We start from the raw sequence: 26240 nt of genomic DNA on the forward strand, positions 1-26240 counted from the left end.
ATATAATTGGTTTTGGAGATCGAGTAAGAATGTGGATCCTATCTATTATATAACAATATATATAGAGCAGCTCACAATTTACAACAACTTAACGAAGAATAAATGCTTTTGTGACTCTCACAAGTTTTGTAACTGTGGGGGAGAATCGGGGTTTAAATAGAATTTTTAAATTTACAGGTAAAGGAGAATACATTTTACTTTTTTTAATTTATTTTGATTGTCTTAAAAAAAGGAAACAGCGTCATTAAACAAAAAAAGAAATCAATCTAAGCTTATGCACATCGTCGCACAATGGAGCAATGATAAAAGGTCATTTTTAAATATTGAACTTAAGGGAAAAATGTTTTGTTTTTCTCAAAGTAAGGTGAAAATAAAATTTTTTAAATCTTAATTCACTGTGGGAAAATTTAACTACTGAGACTAATAAAGGTGTGTACCTACTAATTTTAAGTTTCAAAAATAAAAAGTTGACAAAAATTAATAGGTACCTATTAAAATATAAGGTGAATAAATTGACTATTTTTATTTTAAATTTTTAAGTTTCTTATAAATTCTGTTAACCTTAAAGCAGAAGTGCTTAATATTTTTTATGAAATTTTGAACTACAAAATTTTTGTTAACATTTTTTTCTTATTAAAATATATACATATGTATTTCAAATTTATTAATATTTTGCCCCTTAAATACTTAAAAATGAAAAAAAAAAAAAATCATAAAACTCAAGAAGACTTTTAAATTTGTTGTCTATGGTCGTTTTAATTTACTTAATGGACTTACCGCGTTTAGTAAATTAAAATAAATATGTGTAATCGCGAATATAATAGTTTAAAATCTAAAACATACACAGTTAACACATTTAATACATCTCTTGTATTAAAGCAATTTTCAATACAAAAAATATTACATTTTAATACTTTCAAAATATTAAAATTATTTTTAATCTTTTTTGTATTAAATTTCAATATTTAAGTATTAAGTTTATTATTTGTAATACAAAAATTATTAGAAAATAACCTCCGTGGCCACGGAGGTGTTTAATTCTAATCTTGTATTGAATTTTAATACCACTGTATTAGATTTTAATATAATTGTACTAAAATATAATACAAATTTATATAAAAAGTATTAAATTGTAATACAAGAATATTAAATTTTAATCAAACGACGCGACGCCATCCACAGTACACATAATAAGGTAATATCTTCCGAACGTTGTCAAAATTTGTTTGTCAAAAATGGCCACCAAACTTTCAGGTCGGCCTTTAATTTTTATATTTCAATCGCAGTAAACAGGAAACTTGTTTTTGTTTTAATTTATAAAATGTCATTTGAAAAATTATAAATTAAAAATTAACAAATTTTCTTCGTGTTTCTTCGCGGAAAATAGTGAATAATTGTTAAAAAATTAGTGGTGTGCGTTGTTTTTCGGTTTTTGTGCGTTTTTCGTCGGTAATTTAAACAATTAAGAATTACGGTAGCTGACATTGGTCGCCTAATTGTCATGTTTTGACAATTTGGCTACCAATGTCAGTTCGGTAATATACCTTTTTATGTGTACTGTGGACGCCAGCAGCCATTTTAAAAAAAGAAAAAATCCATTGTTTGAGGCACCTTTTCTAACAAAAAAAAAATTAAATCAAAAACTGTAAATTTGTATTAATTTGAAGGCGCTTTGTGTTTTGCAGATGAATTTTGATCGGCAGTAAGACTTTACATGTCACAGTTTGTGCAACAGATATAATAATATCACCATTATTTTATTATTTATGATTAATATTTATTTTCAGTAATGAATTTATGAAAATATTACATTTTATTAACTTTAAATACATTTGGTATTGAATTGAAATATTTTTGTATTGACTTTTAATAAAATTCTTAATAGAAATTAATATAAAAAGATTAAATTTTAATATGCAATACTTGAAATTTAATAAATTTGGTATTAAATTCTAATATAAATTGTATTACGTTTAAATAAAACTTATAAATTGTATTACGTTTTAATACAACTATATTAAATTTTAATACATTTTGTATTAACTAAAAAATTTTAATATTTGTCATGTATTGAATTTTAATACATTTCTGGTGTAGATCTATATGTAAACCAAAAAATATTAAAAAATACTCCAGAATTTTTAACCGTGTATACGTCGTATTTTAATGTACCAACCCAGCAAACATTTTTGTGAATGTTCACTAAACGTCCACTTAAGCGAACGTAAATAGGACATTCACTAAATGTGAATAAGCGTGAACGCACCCAAGATATACCTTTTTTGAGGTTTTACTTGTGAGCATTCACATTATGTATGTGAAGGAAAATTGAATCTTTGTTCAGATATTCATATTTGATCCAGAAAAGTGAATGTTTTTCGAATAAATATTCTTCACGTAAACTGGACGTTTAGTGAACATTCATAAAAATTTTTGCTGGGTAATTTGTTAATTAAAAAATATTAAATTTATTCTTTTATTATAGACCAGTGCCTACGTTCTGTAACTCTCGCATCGAGAAATTTCTCGCATGAAACACGCAAATCGAAACAAAAATAATGTGAATCGACACAAAAATCATTTTCTCACATTCGTTTGTTTCTATAAACAAAATTTTCTTGCCTTGAAACATTTCTGAATCAAAATGCTAGACAGACTGGAAAAATGTGAATAAAACTGTGTCTGTAAGAAAATTATCGAGATAATTTCTCGATTGAACTGCCAAAATTACTCACAAGCAAAAAGAATGCGAGAAAGTAAGATATTTGAAAAAAAATTTGATAATCTTGCTTTAAATAAGAGATGTTACTTCTAAAATAGTGTTCACGGTAATTTATTTTTGTATCACTTAAATTTTTAAAATAAAAAAAAGAATATTAAAAAAAAAAAAAAAGAAAAAAACACATGCCCTAACTGCGACTTGAACTCGGTACCCTCCACTCACTGACCGACTGCTCTACCTTCGGACTACCGAGCCTTGGGATATTTATTGTAAAACTATGTCTATATGACGTTTGATGGCCAAAGGTACAAATATTTTCTTTTTTTTTGACAGTTTCCAATAATTCCAATGGAATAAAAAATTTACAGGGGTGCTTCTCACATCGAGATACAGACACAGGTTATTTTTCCAAATAGAGAAACGTATGGAATTTTTGTTTCAAAATTTTTCGATGCGAGAAGTTCTCGACTAAGTTACAGAACGTAGGCACAGGGTCGATAATTTTTGAAACCAAAAAAAATCATAGTAGAATGAAACCCATTGGAAAAGGAGGTGAATATGATGAAAATTAAAGGAAAAATAAATTACGGGCGAGCCGAGTTCGGGAAGTGGGTGGGTTGAGTTTTTAGTGGTAAAAAATGTTATATCTCGATTTCCGACAAAACTACAAATCCTATAGAAAAAAAATGTATGGCAAAGTTGTAGGTAATAAAAAGATCTACAACTTTTGGATCAACAATTTTTTCACATAACCTCAAAATTCATGTGAAAAATTCAAAAAACCGAGTTTTTGGTTTTTTATTTTTATCTTTTTCAAAAACAAAAATTTTTCTACGAAATTTGGTGAAAACTTACCTTATTATGTCCCAAATACACTGTAATTTATTTGATTTAAAATATTAATTTGTTCACCTTATTTTGACTTAATACCAAAAAAACACAGTAATTTTCAATCGAAAATTCACGTGTCAAAATATCAGCTTTTTTCAAAAAGTCGGTGGGCATTTCGGTCGTTAAAATGTCTATTTTCTGATGGTGTAAAAAAAAATTTTACATTAGTATACTATAGAACATGTTCTAGTAAAATTAAAAAAATTAAAAAAGCTTGAATTCGAAAAAAAAATTTTATTATTGTTTACAATTTTGGTCTATTTATTCAAATTTACACTTTAATTACTCAAAAAACGTAAGATTTCATGTAACATTGATTAATCTTACGTTTTTTTAATAATTAAAGTGTAAATTTGAATAAATAGGCCAAAATTGTAAACAATGATAAAATTTTTTTTTCGAATTCAAGCTTTTTTCATTTTTTGAATTTTACTAGAACATGTTCTATAGTATACTAATGTAAATTTTTTTTACACCATCAGAAAATAGACATTTTAACGACCGAAATGCCCACCGACTTTTTGAAAAAAGCTGATATTTTGACACGTGAATTTTCGATTGAAAATTAGGGTGTTTTTTGGTATTATGTCAAAATAAGGTGAACAAATTAATATTTTAAATCAAATAAATTACAGTGTATTTGGGACATAATAAGGTAAGTTTTCACCAAATTTCGTAGAAAAATTTTTGTTTTTGAAAAAGATAAAAATAAAAAACCAAAAACTCGGTTTTTTGAATTTTTCACATAAATTTTGAGGTTATGTGAAAAAATTGTTGATACAAAAGTTGTAGATCTTTTTATTACCTACAACTTTGCCATACATTTTTTTTCTATAGGATTTGTAGTTTTGTCGGAAATCGAGATATACCATTTTTTACCACTAAAAACTCAACCCACCCACTTCCCGAACTCGGCTCGCCCGTAATTTATTTTTCCTTTCATTCTTATCATATTCCCCTCCTTTTCCAATGGGTTTCATCCTACTATGATTTTTTTGTACTTTTTAATGTTTTTGAAGGCATCGGCACTGGTCTATAATTTTGTATTAATATAAAAAGATTTGATAAAAATTGACGATCAACACAATTGAGGAAATAAAATTAAACAACAATAGATACATTTGTGTGATTAATTTTTTTCTGTTGTGAAAAAAACAACCACAAGAATTTGAACACTCGTAAAATTGATATTTACCCATAACATTAGTGAAACGGAAAACAATCACAAGTACGCAATAAACTGATGATAAGAAATTTATCTATCGATTAAAATTTTTTTTTTTTTGAAAAATATTTTAGGGTAAAAATTTCGAATTCTTGACCTATAGAACTTTTTCATTTTCTTAAAAACTGCAGACATTGAAACATTATGGTATTCAAGGTGTAAACTACGTTTCTGGAGCGACATTAACCCACAACATCTCAATAACTATCAATTTGAAGAAAGTGATGTATGGCGTATACGTACTATTTTTTCAAGAAATTAGAAAACTCTAATTCTGCTTATTTGCCCAACGATTTTTTGAAAAAATTTAAAAGTTTTTGATAGCAATTGAAAATTTTTAGTTTTTTTTTAATTTTAAAACATTAGTTCGACGAAATAAAGTGCATATTTAAAAAAAGCTCTGACTGATAGCCACCAAAGATTTTTAAACATTACACCAAGACAATTTTTTTTTCCAAAAACTCAATAGATACCTATTTTATTATAATAAAATAATATAAGTTTAATACCTATTTACAAAACCTTGAAGAAAAAAAAAATAATAAAAAGAAAAAAAAATAAATAGTTCAAGTGCTAACCACAAAGACCACCATAACAATCACTTAATTTAAAGGTAATAATCTTAAATGCAATAGATAGAGGCTAGAGGTAAGTAGCAGCAGCAAGCAGGTACTACATAGGTACCTTGCACCCTTGGTATCATTTACATCTTCTTCTCATCATTACACATAATAGAAGGTAGTTATGGGTAAGTATTTACCTACCTACATAATTGTCTATCTATACATATCTATCTATCTATTTAAAAGATAAAATAAAACAAAAACAAATCAAAATCAAAATAATATCTCTCTTCGAATCATAGGTATAACATAACGACAACCCCCTCATAAATCTCATGAATTGAATTTATGTAACAAAAAACAAACGATAGGTAAATGTCAAAGATACATATTTTTCCCTTGTAACATCCCCAAAAAATACAAAATAACATAAAAGCATCTCAAAAATAAAAGAGATACCTTATCAAATTAGACAAACAAACCAAATAAAAAAAAAGATACTTTTCACAATGAATCTAACTATACAAATGGCACTCGATTTCGACTCTACCTACCTACCTGATGAGAAAACAGCCATCGCGCAAGACGATAACACCAAATAAACAACCAATCAAATTATTGTCTTTCAATACTAACACAAAATAAGTATCTTTTACTTTTGAGATATACTCGCAAACGCCCTCCAAGTTGGCATTTTAAATTGATAATAATGAGAGGGGAGGAGCATAGGGACTATTGTGTTCGATACAATGGTCTCTTTTGAAATTAGAACAGGTTTTTCTTGATATCATACCACCTCTATAATGGTGGTAGTTTATTCATTTCAATTCACTAGAGAAAGAGAGTGGTACTTGATATTTGATAGTATTGTAAAGGTAAGAATCCTTTTTGAAAGGTAGGTGTGGCTATAAAATAATTGTATCTTTTTCTTAAAGATATATTCCAAAGCCTTTAAGTTGAATAGATACTCAAAAAATAAACATAAATTTAACATATTTACCCAAAAAGATACACTATACATCCAATTCACCCCATCACCAAACAACCATCTACCACCCACCTATTGAAGCTTATCGAAAATAAATCTACAACCAATAAACAAGTATCCGTCAGTTAAAACTATATGAACTTTAATCAACTTCTAACCTCTCTTCAGATACAAATCCAACACACACAAACAAATCACCTCCACTACCTTCAAATAATACCTCACACAGATACATTATTCTATTCAAGTGTGAGTTAGTAGATTTTTTCTTATTAGATTCACTCATACCATGACAATATTTTTACACTTTGAGAACCACTGGTTGAGAGTAATATGGTTTTTTGTTTGCCTGTCCGTTCGTCCATTCATCTGTCTGCGCCCTCACACTCAGATGAAATTCTATTCCTGATCGTATCGGATTTAGTTTCATCCGAAAGTTTTAGTTTATCGTGTAACGTCTTGGCGTGAGGTCGGATCCATTGTGTAGATATTTCTTTTATTTTTTTCGAATCGAACAAAACAAAAGCAAAAAAGATACTTTTGTATCTTTTCGGATTGGATTTTTCGATTTTACTTCGACAAATATTTTGGATTATTTCCTAGTGTACTTAAATTGAAGTTATACCAAATTTCAAGATTCTAAAAGATAGATAGATGCATAAAATGCAAATTTCGTCATTTTTATTTTGATATTTTTCTGGCCGTCGTATATTATTTTCGATATTCTGTTGTGATTTTCTGCGCAATTTTATACCGTTTTAAGAAAAACGTGTTCCTATTTTTTTTTTTAAAGAACAAAACAAAAAATTTAAAAAAGAAATTCGAATAAAATTAAATAAAAGAAAGAATTTCTATAGTGTCGTTTATAGATGTATCTATAGATACTTATTGGAAAGTATCTTTCTATTCGATTGAAATTTAAAAGCTTTTTTTTGTTGTTTGTGATCCGTCTTTGTTTTGTTTAAATCTTTAACATCACGTGTGCTCGATAAAAAAAGAAACAAAAATAAAAAAAATCAAAAAAGTATCTTTGTGAAAATTAAGTGCAAAAAGGATAGCTCAACTGATTCGATCGACAGAAACAAAAAATAGTATTTAAACATTTAAACAAAATTGGATACATACTTATAGATATCATCTGTATAAGATAAACATCATCAACAAAATAAAATTTGCTGCGCTAAATGGAGTCATTCAACGCTTAAAATGTAAACAAATTTTTCATTTTTTATTTATTTATTCATTTTGTTTTAAGAAAAAAAAAAAAAAAACTTATAATGGCGGAAATGCATATTTTTATTAAAAGTTTATTACCTACAAAACAAAAAAAAAAACAAAAGTCATTTCATTTTATAGACATCAGAGTTGTGAACCTTAGAGCCTGATGCCTTTATCACATAATCCGTCGGAATTGAATGGCGTTTTTTTTTTATATCTACGAAAACCTACCTATGCATATTGTTGATAGATGCTAGAATTTTTAAAGTTGTATACCTACTTACTAACTGACGAAACTTAACTGTATCAGTGAGTGGAAAGAGAAGTTTTAGAAACCTTTAGGATCAGCTAAGCTTTCAAAACGTTCTTTACCCCCAAAAAGCCCTAATACAAACTTGTAAACTGCTGATTTCAATAGAAAATAATTCGCAGATTTTGGTGAATTAACTGTGTTATTTAGCGAAGTGCCTTTGATATGCACAAAATGTGGATAGAAAAAGTATAAGCATTTAATACTTTTTAAGCATAGTTGTCACCCAAATACTATTTACCAAATGGTGAAGAAATAATTCGGAAATTTGGTCCCATTTTAGCTTAATACAATTTTTTTTTTTTTTTTTTCACTTCAGATTCTTTGATGTAGTAAGCTTAGAACAAGCTTTTAACTACAATCAGAGGCTCATCATAAGTGCATGTTAGTGGTTAGTAGACAAAAAATACAACCTCCCACATGCACAATATAAAACAAAATAATTACGAACAAATTTACAAGTTATAAAATTATAAGTACAAAAAATCCAACATGTATAATTTATTTAAAACATTGATTAACAGTCACGATTGTGGAGCACTGGTTCGAAACAATGTTTTTAAACCCATTTTCGTCAAATAAAAGTCTAAGGATGAATGGTTCAAGTTAAAAAGTTTACTCATGCGACTAAGAGGCTCATTAATACCATAGTTTGTTCTATGAAAGTCGATATGCAAAGGTTCAAATCTTCGTAGGAGGTGAGATCCACCCGGATAATTTATACCAATACAAGCTAATAGATTAGGGGCGTCAATTTGGGAATTAATAAGCTGATGAAGAAAGATTAAATCATTATTTACACGTCTTTGTGCTAAAGTTTGTATCTGAAGAAGTTGAATGCGATGTTCATAAGGTGGCAAGTTGAAAGGGTCGGTCCAAGGAAGACCTTTTAGAGCGAAGCGTACAAAATTGTGTTGAATAGATTCGATTCGGTTTTTATGAACTTCATAAAAAGGACTCCATACTTGAGAAGCGTACTCAAGATGGGGTCGAACGTAGCAGTTGTACAAAGATAGAGTAACAAATGGATCATCAAATTCCTTTGCCCAACGTTTAATAAAACCAAGCATTGAGCTCGCTTTATTTACTATAAAATTGATGTGTTCAGTAAATCCTAAATTTGAACTAAATTGGACACCCAAGTCTTTGAAGCTAAATACTCGACATAGCTTATGTTGCAAGATGTAGTAATAAAAAATATTAATGACTCGTTTTCTCGAGAATGTAATTGTTTGGCATTTAGCTGGGTTAAGTGAAAGGCCATTTTTACCACACCAAACATTAAAACTGTTAATATCGCTTTCAAGAAGGATACGGTCATTGTCAGACTTAATTTCTTTAAAAATCTTCATATCATCAGCAAATATGAGAATATCACTTGAAGTTATGCACGAGATTACGTCGTTTATAGCTAAAATGAATAAAAATGGGCCTAGGTGACTTCCCTGAGGGACGCCAGAGTTGGCTATAAAAAGATCTGAAAGACAGTTTCTAAATTTGACCTGATAGGATCTTTGGTTAAGATAAGATTCTACCCAGGCAATAAAAATAAGTGGAAAACCAAAAGCTTTTAATTTGAAGATTATTATTTTATGACTAAGTTGATCAAATGCCTTTGAAAAGTCAGTGTAAACGCAGTCAACTTCATTACCTTTTTCTAATGCATTTGAACATTTATTTAAGAAGCTAAGAAGATTAGTTGTAGTAGATCTTTTTCTTACAAAGCCATGCTGCTTTTCACTTATCAGATTTTTACTATAAAATGCTAGACTATCACAAACAACTTGCTCAAAAACCTTTGGAATGCAGGATAGTTTCGAAATAGGCCTATAATTCTTTATATCTGTCTTATCACCCTTCTTGAAAACAGGAGTGAGTAATGACTTTTTCCAGATGGAGGGAAATTTTCCTGACTTGATGGAAAGTTTGAATAAAAATGTTAGAGGCTGAACTAGGGAGTTTCTACAGTTTTTTAATACTATTGGTGGCACACCGTCTGGGCCAGCAGAACAATCATCATTTAAGGATGAAAGAAGGTCTAACACAGTACTTTGCAGTACAGGGATGTTCGTACAACTCGTTTCGGAATATGAATGTAAATTTTTGAAATAGATTTCGTCAACATCAACAATCCCGGAATTCATCACTGTCGAATTTGTCTTTTTCATACTACACTTGCAATTTCAACTTCAACACACCATTATTTAGGTGTTAATATATTTTTAAAATTACATTTGAATAAACTGTTAAAAATTTTTAGAGTGTTCGTTCAAATGTTTCCAAGAGTTTCATAAAAAATGAATAGAAATATGTACCTATAAATTTGATTTTCTTAACCCTCTGCGAATTTGGTTTGCTCTTTTTCATGTCGCTAGAACTTTTTTCAGTCTCAATATTTTATGGAGAATCATACATGAAATTGATGTAGAATTTTCCGAGGAATTCGAATATTGTAATCATAAAAAAATATATTTTCACCATTATAAAGAGACTTTTTTGCGACCTCTTTTTTGAAAAATCTTTATTTTTTTATTTTTGTCTTGGCAAATTCGCACCCGTGTGCCGACAGAGGGTTAAACATCTTTTCAAAGTTTTAACTATTGTAAATACTTCAAATATGAAAAAAAAACATAATTTAGGTACAGTAAGTGTTTAAAAATTCTGTATGGCGGGCCTTGCAATTTGTATTTTCTTAAATTTTGTTTTACTCACTAGTAAAAAAAAAATCCTAATAAACTTCACATACAAAATCTTATATTAATTAAAAAAATTCATATAGTTGAAATATTTTGCCAAAAAATCGCCGACGTCCTGTGCACCAATGATGAGTCATAGAGATCCAATACCACTTTGTATGCTTTCTTTGAAATTTTCAGAAGAAATGTGATACGATTGCGATAGCAATTATTTTTTTACTTAAAAATTAACATACATATTGAGGAATGTGCCCGGAAAAAAAATAACATCAAATATAAATTACGAGTATTAATGGTATGTGTTATCATATTATAGTTAAATATACCAGAAATTACTTTAATATACCAGAAAAAAAGTTAATTATACCAGAAGTAAAGTTATCCCTGCATTATTTTCTATCTGTGGTGATGTTTCAAAAAATTGAGTCTCTTTGCTTAGTTAAAATAAAATGCACGACTGGGTCGCACGAACTTAAAGTTGCTTAAATTTTTAAGACTTTTTATATAGGAATTTGGAAAAAAAATAAAATTCGTTTAAAAAAAAATTTTTTGGAAAAAAAGTTTTAAAATAAAATTGGTATGCCATTTTGTAGAAATCACTAATCAACATCTAAAAACAAAATTTCAAAAAAATTCAAACTCAAATTTCAAATTTTTTTTAAAAATCCAAAAATTATTTTTTTTTTTAATTTTATTTTTGGCTTATATTTAAATTATATAAATGCTTTTTCACAAAAAGTTTCGTTGAAATCGAATAAGCAGTTTTTCATTGAAAGATAGACCTTAGCTTAAAACTAACATTTGAATTGTTTAAACAAAATCATTAGAACCGTTTTTGAGATATTTGAATTTTACTAAAATCGGTATATGACAAGTACGGTTTTTTTTGGTCCAAAAAAATTAATTCGAAAAACCCCTCTGGAGAGTCGCCAAATAACGCTACATACCAAGTTTGACATTAAGCGGTCCATCCGTTTAGGGCGTAGCTTCGTATACAGACAGACAGACAAACAGACGGACTTCCGGGACCCACTTTTTTGGCATTGTCTACCATCGTAATGTCATGGAAAAATTTTATCTCAACTTTTTTTTTTGTACGAATGCATAACTTGATATATAGTACCTATATCGCAAGTAAAAATGTTTAATAAATCGTTCAACTTAAAAAAGTCATCTGTGAAAATATAACAATGCATCATTCAATAGTTTCTAGTTTAATTTTGATGATAACGCTTCGTTTATTGCCTACTATTTTTACTGTTTGGCAATAAATTGAAGAACAAACGACTGTGTTTTTTGTGATCTGCCCTTTTGTGAACTGATAAATCAAAACTATATACTGAGCATTTGAATATAAAATTTTATTTACGAAACAAATTCCAATATTTCATCATTCCCACTTCGAAATTTTTCACCTTTATGATTTGGACTCATAAATGCACTATACATGTATAATAATGTTGAAACTAAACGTTTTCACATAACATCATAATTGAGGAAAAACATAAAAAGTAGTAAAAATGTAAATTAGAAAACCAGAATAAAAAATCATTAACCACATTATTTCACACATTTATTTTTTACTTGCGATATATGTAGGTACTATAGGGCAAGTTTAGGATTCGTAAAAAAAATCGAACTCGAGATAACAATTTTACATGACATTTCGATGATGGAGAATGCCAAAAAAGTGGGTCCGGCAATTCTGTCTTTCTGTCTGTCTGTCTGTTCTGTCTGTGTGTCTGTCTCTATCTGGAGCTGCAGCCTAAACGAGTGAAGTGATTTTCTTCAAACTTGGTATTTAGCAGTTTTTGGTGATTCCCTAGAGGGGAAATTAAAATTTTTTTTTTATGACCAAAACTAACGGTACCTGCCATAGAACGGAAATAGAAAAGTTAATTTTTTTTAAAAACGGCTCTAACGATTTTGATTAAAGTTTTTGTGTGTAGTACTACACATAAGAGCCAACTTTTTAAATAAAAAAAATAACTTCATAATGGACTTATAACCCACCGATCCATGTGGGACATAACTCCATATTTCTATAATGAACTAGTGTCCCACTGAATCTAAGGAAATCTTTTGGATTCAAAGAAACTTTGTACATTGTACAAGAGCAACATGGACGCTTAAATACAGGTGGGAATAACTACAAACATTGTTTTTGTTCGTTTAAGGTAGTAGTCCATAATCGAGTTCTATTTCAATTACATAAGAGTATACATTAAATTATTCTTTATACATTATTATTATTTTAATTTTCGTCTGCTTATGACCACTAAGATGTGAGATTACACCTCTCAGGACAACTAAAAAATCCGTGAAAATTCAAAATTGTATGCAAATAATTCTGTTATGTATAGTTCCTTGTCAAAATGAAAACCCGTCGGCAGAACATCGATTTGCAGGTGAAAATTAAAAAAAAAATGTTTATTAGTTATTTTTTCGCTAACAATAAATGCATGTGCAAGTAGTTTAAAAGAAAAAAAAACTGAATTTTTCTTATTAAATAACAACTACCAGAATTTTTAGCGCAGAATTTTTGTAATGAGATCAGATTTTTTTTTGTTAATTTTTTTTAAGGAAATACAATATCACAAAAAAAATCTTGAAATGTTGATCCAAACCGCAAATACAACTGAAAACTATGACTTTAACCATTATAACTTGCATTGAAAATTGTATACACAATTTTCAATGATTCATAATACCTTTTATAGTATCATAAATAAGATAAATGTCTTGACTTTTCATTCCTATCAAAACAAACAATAATTTTACATAAACTAATATCTCACTTTTGTCTAAATTGAGTTTTTTTTCTTTCTTAAAAACTATTAATTAAAAAATGAATCAACATAACAAAAAAAAAATCCATTTTATATATACGAGAATAAACTTGAATATTATTTTGGTTATGTCTTATGTCATTATTTGCGAAGTTATTCTAATCATTATTAAAAAAAAAGAATAAATTAAAAAAATATATAGATAATAATAATGAAAAACATTCCAATAATGTGTTCTATTTGTCTATAGCAAAATCCTCCAAAACTAATTAATTAAAATTAATGATAGTATTATGCCATTATTTTTTTTTTTAAATTTTGTTTCTTAAAATGTTTTTAGATTAAATTCAATATTTTATGTGTATAAACTCGTCGGACAAAAATTTATTAATTGCCAGCTCTACACGGGAAATATTTATTTTTTTGAAATATTATATTTTATCTGACTAGCTACATCCACGGACAAGTGAGATTCATTAAACATTTGCTAATTTCAATTAAGCAAAGCATCTAATCCAAATTAAAGATATATGCTCTATACCGAACCCATTCAAAATATATTTTACTCGCACAGATACAAAAATATCTACGAAAAAAACAAAATATGTTTTGTATCTTAATGTTTTTTTTTTTGTTGTATTATTATCTAACACACAATAGAGCGCACTTGTTTCATTCATTTATTCAACTTCATTCGGACTGACGTGGATATTTATTCAAAGTGTCCGGTACAGATTTTGTGCACCAATAATAAATTGGAAACACACTGATGTATCTTATTCGTAAACAATAGCTCGATGCAGCTGTAATATTAATTTAATTACTGAGATGTATCTAGCTTATGATGATGATGCTGCGGCTGCTGCTGGTTCAGTGATGCTGATATGCGTTTGAGTAAAAAATTGTAAATCTAAGAGATACACGCTAACGCTGTCATCTTGGCATTTGATCAACATTTGTCATTTAGGATTTTTTTTGCTGGCTGTTGCCTATGCTGGCATGAAATCCTTCATGAAATTTGTAACGAAATTTAAACATGAAACTAAATGAAGCACCATCAGCTTAAAAACATACAAAAATAAAAAAGAAAGAAGAAATACAAAAAAAAAAATATTAAAAACTTAACACGACGAAGAAGTGTGAATGAATAAATCTGAATGAGTGTCAATCTGCAGTGATGTTGGACATGAAAGTGTTTTCAGTGATTTCCAAGTTTTAAAAATAGATATTTTTAAGTAGGATATTTAAGAATCTGGTCCAGTCATTAATAGCTAATCTTTTTTTTTTGTGATTTCTTTAATAGTTTTTATTTCGTCATTAAAAAAATTTAGCACTTATTCGTGCTTAAAGACGTTTAAATAATACTTGAGATAGTTAAAAACCAATCCAGCCAAAAAAAAACGGTTTGTTAAAAAATCTATGTTTATAATAAATTATATCTTGATCGTAGATAGAGTTCTGTGTAAATAACCAATAATGTACAAACATTGATGAAGTTCAGAGTAGAGCCTAAAATCGTTACATAAGTTTGATTCCTCATTATAACTGAATTGTGAAAAGATCTTCAGAAATCTGACATTTGCAGGGAAAAATTATTCAAATTTCATCACGAAAAATTCGGTTCATTATTGTGTAGCTTTTAATATCGTTTAGAAGATATTTAATTTAGATGTTAAAAAATTGTAAAAAAAAAACGAAAAGATAGCTTTTTTAGCTATCATAAATATAAATTATGGTAGTTCTTTTAAAACTCTACTATTGAAAAATGGAATTTATGTAAAATATTTTCAATTCAATTTCCGTTACAGTAGTTTTTGTCTATTTGCAGTGTTTGTTAAAATATAACATTTATTTTGTTCTTTGATGTTTTTTTTATTTATTTCTTAAAAAAGTTTTTGGTCACTTCGAATTAACTCTCACTTAAATGAGCTCGTAATATTCAAATATTTTGATTTGAAATACACTTTTTGCCACTTTGAAAATGTCGAAAAACGGATTTCAAATTGAAATTGGTTTAAGGAAGGAGCGGATCCGAAATCACGAACCTATTTTTTTCGATATTATTTAAAAACAAACACTGAACCAAATCCTTACGTAAATACTACGAAAAAATTAGTTGAGCCAACGAAAATTTAATTAATTTTCAGCCGACGAAAAATTTAATTGGCTCAACGAAATGGCTTTCATACGTTAATGAAGAACTTCATCAATTAACGAAAACTGTCGTATTTTAATGAAATTTTTCATAAAAATTTTTGATCGAGAATTAATAACTTTAAGAAATTTTTTCATCGATTAACGTAAAATTTAACTGACCACGGTGATATTTTTCGTTAGACAATGTATTTCTTGATTAGTTTATGTAAGGAACTTTCGTAAGCTAACGAATTTTTTCGTTAATTTTATGAAAATTTTAATTAAATTACGAAAATATATTCGTTAGCTAACGAAACTTTTCGTTGTGTAAATTAATCTTTTAGTAAATTTCGAAATTTTTCGTCCATTTTTACTTGCGATATAGGTACTATAGGGCAAGTTTAGGATTCGTAAAAAAAATCGAACTCGAGATAACAATTTTACATGACATTACGATGATAGAGAATGCCAAAAAAGTGGGTCCGGCAATTCTGTCTGTCTGTCTGTCTGTCTGTCTGTCTGTCTGTCTGTCTGTCTGTCTGTGTGTCTGTCTCTATCTGGAGCTGCAGCCTAAACGAGTGAAGTGATTTTCTTCAAACTTGGTAGTTAGCAGTTTTTGGTGATTCCCTAGAGGGGAAATTGAAATTTTTTTTTTATGACCAAAACTAACGGTACCTGCCATATAACGGAAATAGAAAAGTTAATTTTTTTCAAAAACGGCTCTAACGATTTTGATTAAAATTTTTGTGTGTAGTACTACACATAAGAGCCAACTTTTTAAATAAAAAAAATATTTTTTGTACCGTTATTAACGGTACCTGTCATAGAACGGGTTTTTTCATTTCTGAATATCTCGTACAACATTAACCCGATTTAAATGAAAATTTTTATACAAACGTGTGTAAGTAAAGATAATATTAAAAATTTAGAAAATTTTCAAAAAACGCATTTTTGGATTTTTAAAAAATATTTCAAAATTTTTTTTTGAAAAATCAATTTTTTGAAAACGGATCAATGAAAAATTTTGAAATTTAGTTTTTATGTGTAAATTAATTATTTCTTCAAAATGGCATACCAACTTTTTTTTTGAAAAATGTTAAAAAATTTTTATACATAAAAAATTATTTTTTTAAAAAACGGCTCCTACAATTTTCGAAAATTTTTTTCTAAAAATACCTTTTTATACAAGAAATAAAATGGCATATTTGTTTTTTGTTTTAAGATTATTTAAAACGGAGTTTAATTAATTATAAAAACAGATTTAATTTTTTTATACTACTTATAAAATTTCTTCAAAATATCAAATTTTAAATTTCTTGAAAAAAAAGCTTTAACATTATAGTTACTTTAAGCATAAGAGCAAGTACGTGCGACCCCAGTCGTGCAATTTATTTTTCTTGATTTTGGAGTAAATCCTGAAATTCAAAAAAGTGGAGCGGAGCAAAAATATTTTCCCATTAAAAACAAAAACATTTCTTATTTTGAATTCGAATTTTTATTCTGAATTAAATACATGTAATAAAAGAAATTAATAAAATAAGTATCTACATATACAATTTTGAATAACTCCTCATAAGAAGGAGGTAAATGATCTGCTTTTGGCTGGGTGATCAGCTTTTGAGGTGTTCCAGCTTCCCGGGAGTCTTTGATGACGTACTTTATCGTAGACATTTTTCCGTTATTGTCCTTAAGTCAGAATTTAGTACCCATGCATAAGGTTCGTTACGATGAAAGCTTTAGATTCTGAAAGAAAACAGAAATAGTAAAACAAAAAAAAAGTAAGAATATTTTAAGAGACAAAAATATTTTCTTTTTATAAAATACAGAAAGCAATAATTGAATGGTACTTACTTTTTTTTTTTTTTTTTTTTTCACTTCAGATTCTTTGATGTAGTCAGCTTAGAGCAAGCTGTATACTACTATCAGAGGGTTCATCATTAGTGCATGTGTTAGTAGTTAGTAGGACAAAAACAATTAAATACTATCCACATGCACAATATACAATTAATATTAGCTAAAAAATGATATACTAACATATTTACAATTTAAAAATCTAATTAAAACATTAACTGACAATCACGTCTGTGGAGCACTGGTTCGAAATAAAGTTTTTAATTTCATCTTGCTCACATTAAAGTCAATATCGTTTAAATTATAAAGTTTGCTCATTCGGTTAAGAGGCTCGTTTATACCATAGTTTGTTCTATGAAAGTCAATATGTAAGAGTTCAAATCTTCGTAGGTGGTGAGATCCTCCCGGATAGTTAAAGCCAAGGCAACCTTATAAGTCAGGAGCGTCAAGTTGGCCATTAATTAATTGATGAAAGAATATAATATCGTTATTGACACGCCTTTGTTGCAAAGTTTGCATGTTTAAAAGTTGAATCCGCTGATCGTAAGGTGGTAAGTTGTAAGGATCTGTCCAAGGTAGACCCTTCAGAGCAAAGCGTATGAAATTATGTTGGATTGATTCTATACGATTCTTATGAACCTCATAAAAAGGACTCCATACTTGGGAAGCGTACTCGAGGTGGGGTCGAACGTAGCAGTTGTATAAAGAAAGTGTGACAAATGGATCGTCAAACTCCTTTCTATGAGAAGAAACATTATCAAAATTATTCTGGGTTTAAAAAATATCTTACCTATATACAAGTAATGCTCGAATAATGACCAAGTTCCAGCTAAAAAGAAATTTTTTTAACTTCACTTGCTTAGAATCAGCTTCTCGAGCGTTGTTTGCTTTTATTGTTTTTAAACACTTTGATAATTTCTTTTGTTTTTAATCAATTTAATTGCTTTAAACTTTATCAGTATGTATTTATTCCGCTTAATAGGTTTCGTACTTTCGGAGTATAAACTGTGACTTCGACTACCAGAAGCGAAAATACAAAGTGCTCTGTATGCTTCTTTTTAGTGGGTACATATATGATTTTTTGCGTAAGGCAACGATTTATTTTCGTTAACTGACGTACTTTTTCATAAGCCGATGTGGAATTTCATTAGTCTATGAACAAATTTCATAAACTGATGAAGATTTTCGTTAGTTAATGTTGAATTTCATAAGTTAATGAATTTTTTCGTTACTTAATTAAAACTTTGATAAAGTAAGGAAAAAATTCTTATTTTTATTCTTTAAAATGAGTATGAAATTTTTCGTTAAGTGATGAATCTTTTCATTAAATTGGATTTTTTGGCACTAAAAAGGGAGAAAAAGTGTATGAAACGTATTCATTAATTGATGAAGGTTTTCATATTACAAAAAATTACATACTTTCGTCGATCCAAAGAAAGTTTCGTTGGGCCAACGAAAATGTAGTGTATGAAACGATTTTCGTAATTTTACGAAATTTATTATTTTCAGTGAACAAATTGGGAAAAACTAATTTCCTTAAAATATGTTCAGTAGCTATTGTTGCATGTGTTGATGTTGATAGGCACTTAAAAAGTTGATAACAATTTGTTATTTTGCATTGTGCACAATGCAAATTGTTGCGAAATGTTCGAAATGTCTAATAACAACCGCGAAAGTCTAAAAACTTAAAAAATTGCTCAGAATGTTAAAGATTTTTTATTAAAATATTTTTAAAAAAATCGTCTAAAAGGGCTAAAAAGTTCAATTCGTGTACTGAAAAAGTAATCACCTTTGGATAGATTTCACTAAACATGTACCTTTTCTAGGTTCTTATATGGCAAACCAAAAAATCAATGATGTATTTTGTGGCTTATAAGGTGAAATGAAAATATCAACTTAAGCTAAGAAGCTTAATGGAATGTTATATGGACTACATTCAATCAAGTCAGAATTCTAAGTCAAATAAATAACATTTGAGGCGCAGTGCCCACATCAGTGCATTTCCTTTTTCTAAACTATAAATTAAAAGGTCACTGTGGTGTATGCGTAATATTTTTTTTTTTAAAGATGAATTAAAACTAATGTTTCTTCTTCTTCTTCTTCTTCCTTTTTCTCGGCGCTGTTATGATCTCGATGTCGAGGGGATCATAACTATCCCACGTAACTGCTTCACACTAGTGATCCGCCTGTGGGGTTCGCCGGGTTGACCTCAGAAATCGGCGGCAAGCCTCCCGGTTTTGTATTGTTCCATTTCTAAGGCCAACTGAATGCTGGTGGTTTTGCATTTGCTTGTACCAGGAGTTTTTAGGCCTACCTTTCTTTCTAAAAAATTAAAACTAATGTTTCTATAATTTTTAAACGGAAAGCGGATATAAAAGTTGGGCTATCCTTGGCTAACCTGGGGCAACACACACACAACCTGGGAAAAACACACAATTTTTGTCGGTTTCTGATATAAAAAACAGTTTTTTGTTGTATCTTTTGAGAAATTGGGGAATAAAGAAAAATAAAATGCACGACTTAGGTCGCACGTACTTGCTCTTGTAGTTCAAAGTATGGTTATCTTAAATAGCTATTGGAATTTTAAGATTTTGTTAAGTGTCGAGAAAAAAAAAAAATCAAAAAAAATTGCAAGTTAAAAAAATTAAAATTAAATTTTTTTTTTCAAAAACTTAAAAAAAAAATTTTTCAAAAACTTTTTTAATTTTTTTCTATTTTTGACACTTCAATATTATGTCTGTAAATTTTGAATAAAATTAACTCATGTTTTGATGAAATATATGAACTTAAAAAATATGTTAATTTTTGAAAAACGGCAACGTCATATTTCCGTTCTCCGCATTTTTTGAGAAAAACTAAAAACTCAGTTTTGTAAGAATCAATGGGAGTATTACCTACACCAAATTTAATCAAAATCGTTAGAGCCGTTTTCGAGAAATTTGCAATACCTCGAAAATTTTATATGGGAGATATGCGTTTAAAAGGAGATATTAGAAAAATACAAAAAAAATGGGTCTAGGGAATTATGTAAAAATCGTGTGTACCAAGTTTCAAGCAAATCCGTCCATCCGTGTAGGCCCTAGCTCGATGTACAGATGGACGCACAGACCGACGGACGGCATGACGAAAACCACTTTTTTGATCTTCTCCATCATCGCAATGTCGGTATTGATTAAAACCTCGAATTTTTTTTTCTACACGAAACCAATACTTGCCCTATAGAGCAAGTAAAAAGGTGTGCTATCCTGGGCTAACGTTGGACAAACGAACCACAGTGCAAAACCAACAATTTTTACATTGAATCAAAAAAGTTATTTTTTGTGATTTTTGAGGTGAACAAAATTTTAGAACTAACGAAAAAAAATTTACTTATTACTGAGTACTGAGATGTTCTAAAAATTGGTTTTAAATCTTTATTAATTAAATTTTGACTGTTATCTTGGCAATTTTTCTTTGAATTATAATTTTTTTAAAATTGTTTGTTGCCAAGTAAACAATCAAAATTTAATTAAAACAAAACTTAAGAAATTGGTTGGTACACTTTAACCTCTCAGTACTGTTTGTGCTGTATAATTAAAAAAAAAAAAAAAACAATAGTAAAAGCTTCATATTTTGGAAAACGCGATACGATTATTCTACAAAGAAAAAAGATATTATATAAGCAGTTGAACTACGTACATCACGTATGTTAGGCACAGGTACTCGTATATAGATCTTAGACCGGAGCTAACATTTAAATCTATTTCATAAAACCCTTAGGTTTTCTTAATATCTTAATCAATTGACACAGAGTGTTTGAATTCCTACCTAATTTTTTATTATTATTTATTTGCCACCTACCGCAACGATAAATTTGAGTGGATTTAAATAAAATACCAAACAAAAAATAAAGAAAAAAATAACTCATATCACTCATCTAGCGGGTTAAATGAAACGTCTGTCCATACATTAATTGTAAAAAAAAAAAATTGAGATAAAAATAACAAATTGACATAATTAAGCCAAACAGCTAGAGATCAGCTAGCATGTGTGTTTTTTTCTCTTCTCTGTATCATTTCCACATCCACAAGATACTTTTTACTCGGAGAGTAGCTACATAATTTTTAATAATAATTTAATATGTTTTCTGCTGGCTTTCGACTAATTGTATCGTTGGACTTTTTGTGTACCTTTTCTGTTTACATGGATAAAATGGGTTGCGTTCTAGGAACAAATTTTGTTTTATTTATAGTAATTTGTATGGCATGACACTAAGGGCTAGATAATATCATTAATATAAACATAAGATAAATATCATTACTTTGTTATGCGTAGATATAAGTGTCTGCGAAAAAGTTTCATACTATTCTTTCGATTATAATATTTTGAGTAGATAAATGAAACTTTTCTCTGCAACAGGTTTGTAAAAAATCATTTTTGCATTAAAAAAAATTTTAATTTTAAATGAAAAATATTTCATTAAAAAAAATTTATTGCAGCAAAAAATATTTAACATAGAAAATTTTGTATTACAAATGAAAATATTTGCATTGAAAATAAAATTTTTATTAATAAAAATACTTTGAAATTTTATTGTAAAAAAAAATTTTCTGCATTGAAAAAAAAAATTCAGGAAATGGAGCATCAAATATTTTTTGAAGTGAAAACTTCTTTAGTATCGTAGTGATTTGAAACAAGATGAAACGAAAAAGCGACACGAAAAATCAATTGATTATAACTTTTTTTTTTTTAATATATAGATCAATGAAATTTATGATGTAGATAGGTAATACAATAAACTATAATTGGACAAAATTTCAATCAACTTAATATTCAAAATCCTGAGATAACGGTGAAAATATAATCTTTTTTAAGCACGTTATATCTTTTGATCTATATCACATACGAATTTGATTTAACGTTAATACGCATGCCGATAATATTACATTTCATTTGATATACCACACATAACGGTACCTACGTATTCTGCAAGTTACACAATCTTAAATTGAAAAACTTGAAAAGTTCATCAAAACACCTGTGGAGATCTGTTGCCGATGACCAGTCACCAGTGTAGGAAGTACCGTAATCTCAGTTTGAAATTTCGACATGGTTGACTTTAAAGTATTCTTACTTTTTTTGTAGGCATCATATAAATATGATTGAAGCGTCATTTAAAAGATGAAAGAAATAAAATTGATAATGTAAAATTGTTATAGGTTGTCATTTAAAAAAAAATGGATTTAATGGTGTTAGAAGAGAAAAAAGAATGATTTTTTTTGCTTTTTTTGAGAAAACTGATTTTGTTCAAAAAATTCTATCTCTTTTTGTAGATGTTGTATAGACATGGTCGATATAAATATTTCGAGCTGAAACAATAAGCTGTCGGATGATATAAAATTTATTGTAAGTTGTCATAAAAAATGGATTTAAAGGTGATCAAACAAAAAAAACTTAGGTAGATATTTTCGGTTTTTTTTCAAGAAAAAATATTTTTTAAGGTTTCACTTCTACCGCGTGTGAATTGCACACATGATTTTTTTTTTTTTAAATATTCGTCGAATTTCTAACAATTTTGACTATTTGACCATACATCAGCTATGTCAACTATAACACTGAACCTAATGTATGACAAATATTAAAAAAATATTTAATGCACACATTTTCCTTTGTTTTTTTTTTTTCAATGCAGAAAATTTTTTATTTGCAATAAATTTTTTTTTAATGCAAAATTATGTGTTTTGCCATAAAAATTTTATTTTCAATATTTTTATGGCAAAACACATAATTTTTTTTAATGCAAATACTTTTAGTTGCATTCATTTTTTTTTTAATTCAAATTTTTTCAGTTGCAATAAATATTTTTTTGAATGTCAATTTTGTTCAGCTACAAAAAAAATATTTTTTTTTTAATTTCAAATACAATATTTTGGGAATAATTTCTGCTCTGCAAAAAGAAGTTCGGATATTTTTGACATTAATAAAAAAAAATATTCAAAAATATTGTAATAAAATCGAAATGCTAAAAACTATTTCTTTTTGTAAATTATAAAAGTCTAATTCCAAAGATTTCAGTTGACTAAAGAAATCCCCTTTTTTTCGATTTGTTTGATATTTCGAACCTCCGTATCTCCATAAAGTAAAACTCATTCAGACTTGTTTTTAGGAAATTTTAAAAATATTTTGAAAATACCAAAAAGGATAACCTTCAATTTCCCTGTCCAGCCTTAAGACCTACAGGCATCAGCACTGGTTTTGGGACTTTGAGAAAGTTATAACTAAATCAACCAGACTATAGGACTTTTTTTTAATTTTCTCTGCATTGACTGAGCTATGCCTATCCAACTTTGTCATTCTTAAAGAAAAAAAAAAAATAATAAATCAATGAAAAAAGCATTAAAAATAACCTCATCCATTATTTGACTAATATCCATGTATTCTGAAAATATACCTACTAGAAGGAGTATTACCTATCGGATATTTTTACCACCACGTTTTCCACTCAAGCCCAAACCGAAGGTACAAACATGTATATACTCATATATCATGTGAAATTCTAGAAAAATAAAATACTCTACTCTGGTGAACTTATTTGGACAGCAGCCAAATTTATAAATCTTCGCCCGCACAACATCGCAGCGATTATAAAAAATGAAGCAATTTTCTTCGAATATTTGTAATTCATTTTTCTCTTCAGAACAGAACGCAAATGAATAAGAAGATCGATCGAATGTATTGAAATTAATTATGTATAATGTACCTATACAATCTAACATACAATGTATAATTGATGGCTTATTTCTCATGATGTTATTGCTCGAAATGTTAATTTAGAAAAAAACTAAATTAATGATTTTAAACTTTTAACAAACATTTTAACAAAACTTTATGCGTTAATCATTATCAATCTATAATTCTCTTTATTTATTTATTTATTTAAAATTTTGTTTTTACTCTTTATTTTGTTATTTTATTTCAAATTTATTTTGATACACAAGAAGTAAAAAAAAAAAAAAACAAATTAACACAACTCATTTAATCTTAAGAATCGGCTCGTTTCAATGAATATTTATTGCCAATTCGTTTTACCTATCTTTATATGTATAGCCTCGCATACATTTGTTCAATGGGAGGAAAAATATACTAGGCGTATCTATGAGATATATACACATTTGTGCAGTTGTTGGTCATTCATCATATCGTTTTTGTCAGAAAAGTGTTTTCGTTTTAAATACATAGTCATCATATCATATAGACAAAGAAGACGTAGGTGGATATATGAAAGTTTATCTATGTAGAAATAGAATGAGATACTTTAAATGAATTATATAAACACTCTGAGTCAACTAATTTGGGTCGAAATTTGTATTAGTTTTTCCGTGATAATAAACAATTAATTGTTCAGAACTCCAGTTATAGATATAATAAAAATAATATCTGTTCCGGATAATTTTATTTATCAAAAATAAATAAAGAATTTATACATACAGGGTGTCCCACAGTCACCGCTCCAAATGAAAACCATGGATTCCTGAGGTCATTTTACGTCGAAAAACTTAAGAGTTAATTTTCTCGTTTTTGTCCCGTTTTCGAGTTACCACGGTTTTTATGATTTTTGTTCTCTTTTCCCTTATCTGGCTTTATCTTTGCCAAACTACGTTTGATTTGAAAGATTTTTTTTACAACCAATCAAGAATTTATTACAGTTTTAGTTTGTTTCAAAACTTTTTTTTCTGCGGACAACCGTTTCTCCACAATTTTGCATTAAACACAATTTTCTTCGTTTTACTTGCGATATAGGTACTATATCAAGTTATGTATTCGTACAAAAAAAAAAGTTGAGATAACATTTTTCCATGACATTACGATGGTAGACAATGCCAAAAAAGTGGGTCCTGGAAGTCCGTCTGTCTGTCTGTCTGTCTGTCTGTCTGTCTGTCAGTCTGTCTGTCAGTCTGTCTGTCTGTCTGTATAAGGAGCTACAGCCTAAACGGATGGACTGATTAATGTCAAACTTGGTATGTAGCATTATTTGGCGACTCTCCAGAGGGGTTTTTGGAATTAATTTTTTTGGACCAAAAATAACGGTACTTGTCATATACCGATTTCAGTCAAATTGAAATATCTCGAAAATGGCTGTAACGATTTTGTTTAAAAAATTCAAATGTTAGTTTTACGTTAAGGTCTATCTTTAAATGAAAAATTTTTTTTTTGAAAATCATTATTAACGGTACCTGCCATAGAACCGTTTTTTTTAAATCAAATTATCTCCGAAAGTGCTTATTCGATTTCAACGAAACTTTTTGTGAAGAAACATTTATATAATTTAAATACAAGCCAAAAACAAAAATTTGCAAAAAATAATTTTTGGATTTTTAAAAAAATTTTGAAAATTTTTTTTTGAAAAATCAAATTTTCGAAAACGGGACATTGAATTTTTTTGAAATTTTGTTATTAGATGTTGATTAGTAGTTTCTACAAAATGGCATACCAATTTTATTTTAAAACTTTTTTTCCAAAAAATTATTTATAAAATATTAGTTTTTTAAAAAACAGCTCTAACGATTTTGAAAATTTTTTTTCTAAAAATGGATGTTAATATATCAATCAAAACTGCATACTTGTTTTGGAGGGCTATTTAATTTCAGATTTTATTTTTTTTTTTTTAAACGAATTTTATTTTTTTTCCAAATTTCTATATAAAAAGTCTTAAAAATATAAGCAACTTTAACTCTAAGAGCAAGTACGTGCGACTCCAGTCGTGCAATTTATTTTAAGTTGTTTTTTGCACTTTTATATCATTTAAGTAAAAAAAAACACGTTTTTATTAAAGCCCAGTTTATTTTCATAAAAAAAAAAATAGGTTTTGTTT

The 26240-nt window shown here is 28.1% G+C and overlaps 1 protein-coding gene across 1 annotated transcript in view; it reads left to right on the top strand.

Moving 5' to 3' along the window:
• Positions 1 to 6812: 6812 nt before the first annotated feature.
• The window catches only part of LOC129918386 (protein sine oculis), a 64543-nt gene continuing 45115 nt past the window's right edge, over positions 6813 to 26240 (top strand). Inside the window, exon 1 of the mRNA XM_055998877.1 lies at positions 6813 to 7597. The gene's annotated coding sequence lies outside the window, so the exon portion shown is untranslated. The remainder of the gene's footprint in view (positions 7598 to 26240) is intronic.

This window comes from Episyrphus balteatus, chromosome 4 (assembly GCF_945859705.1).
Source record: "Episyrphus balteatus chromosome 4, idEpiBalt1.1, whole genome shotgun sequence".
Lineage (NCBI taxonomy): Eukaryota > Metazoa > Arthropoda > Insecta > Diptera > Syrphidae > Episyrphus > Episyrphus balteatus.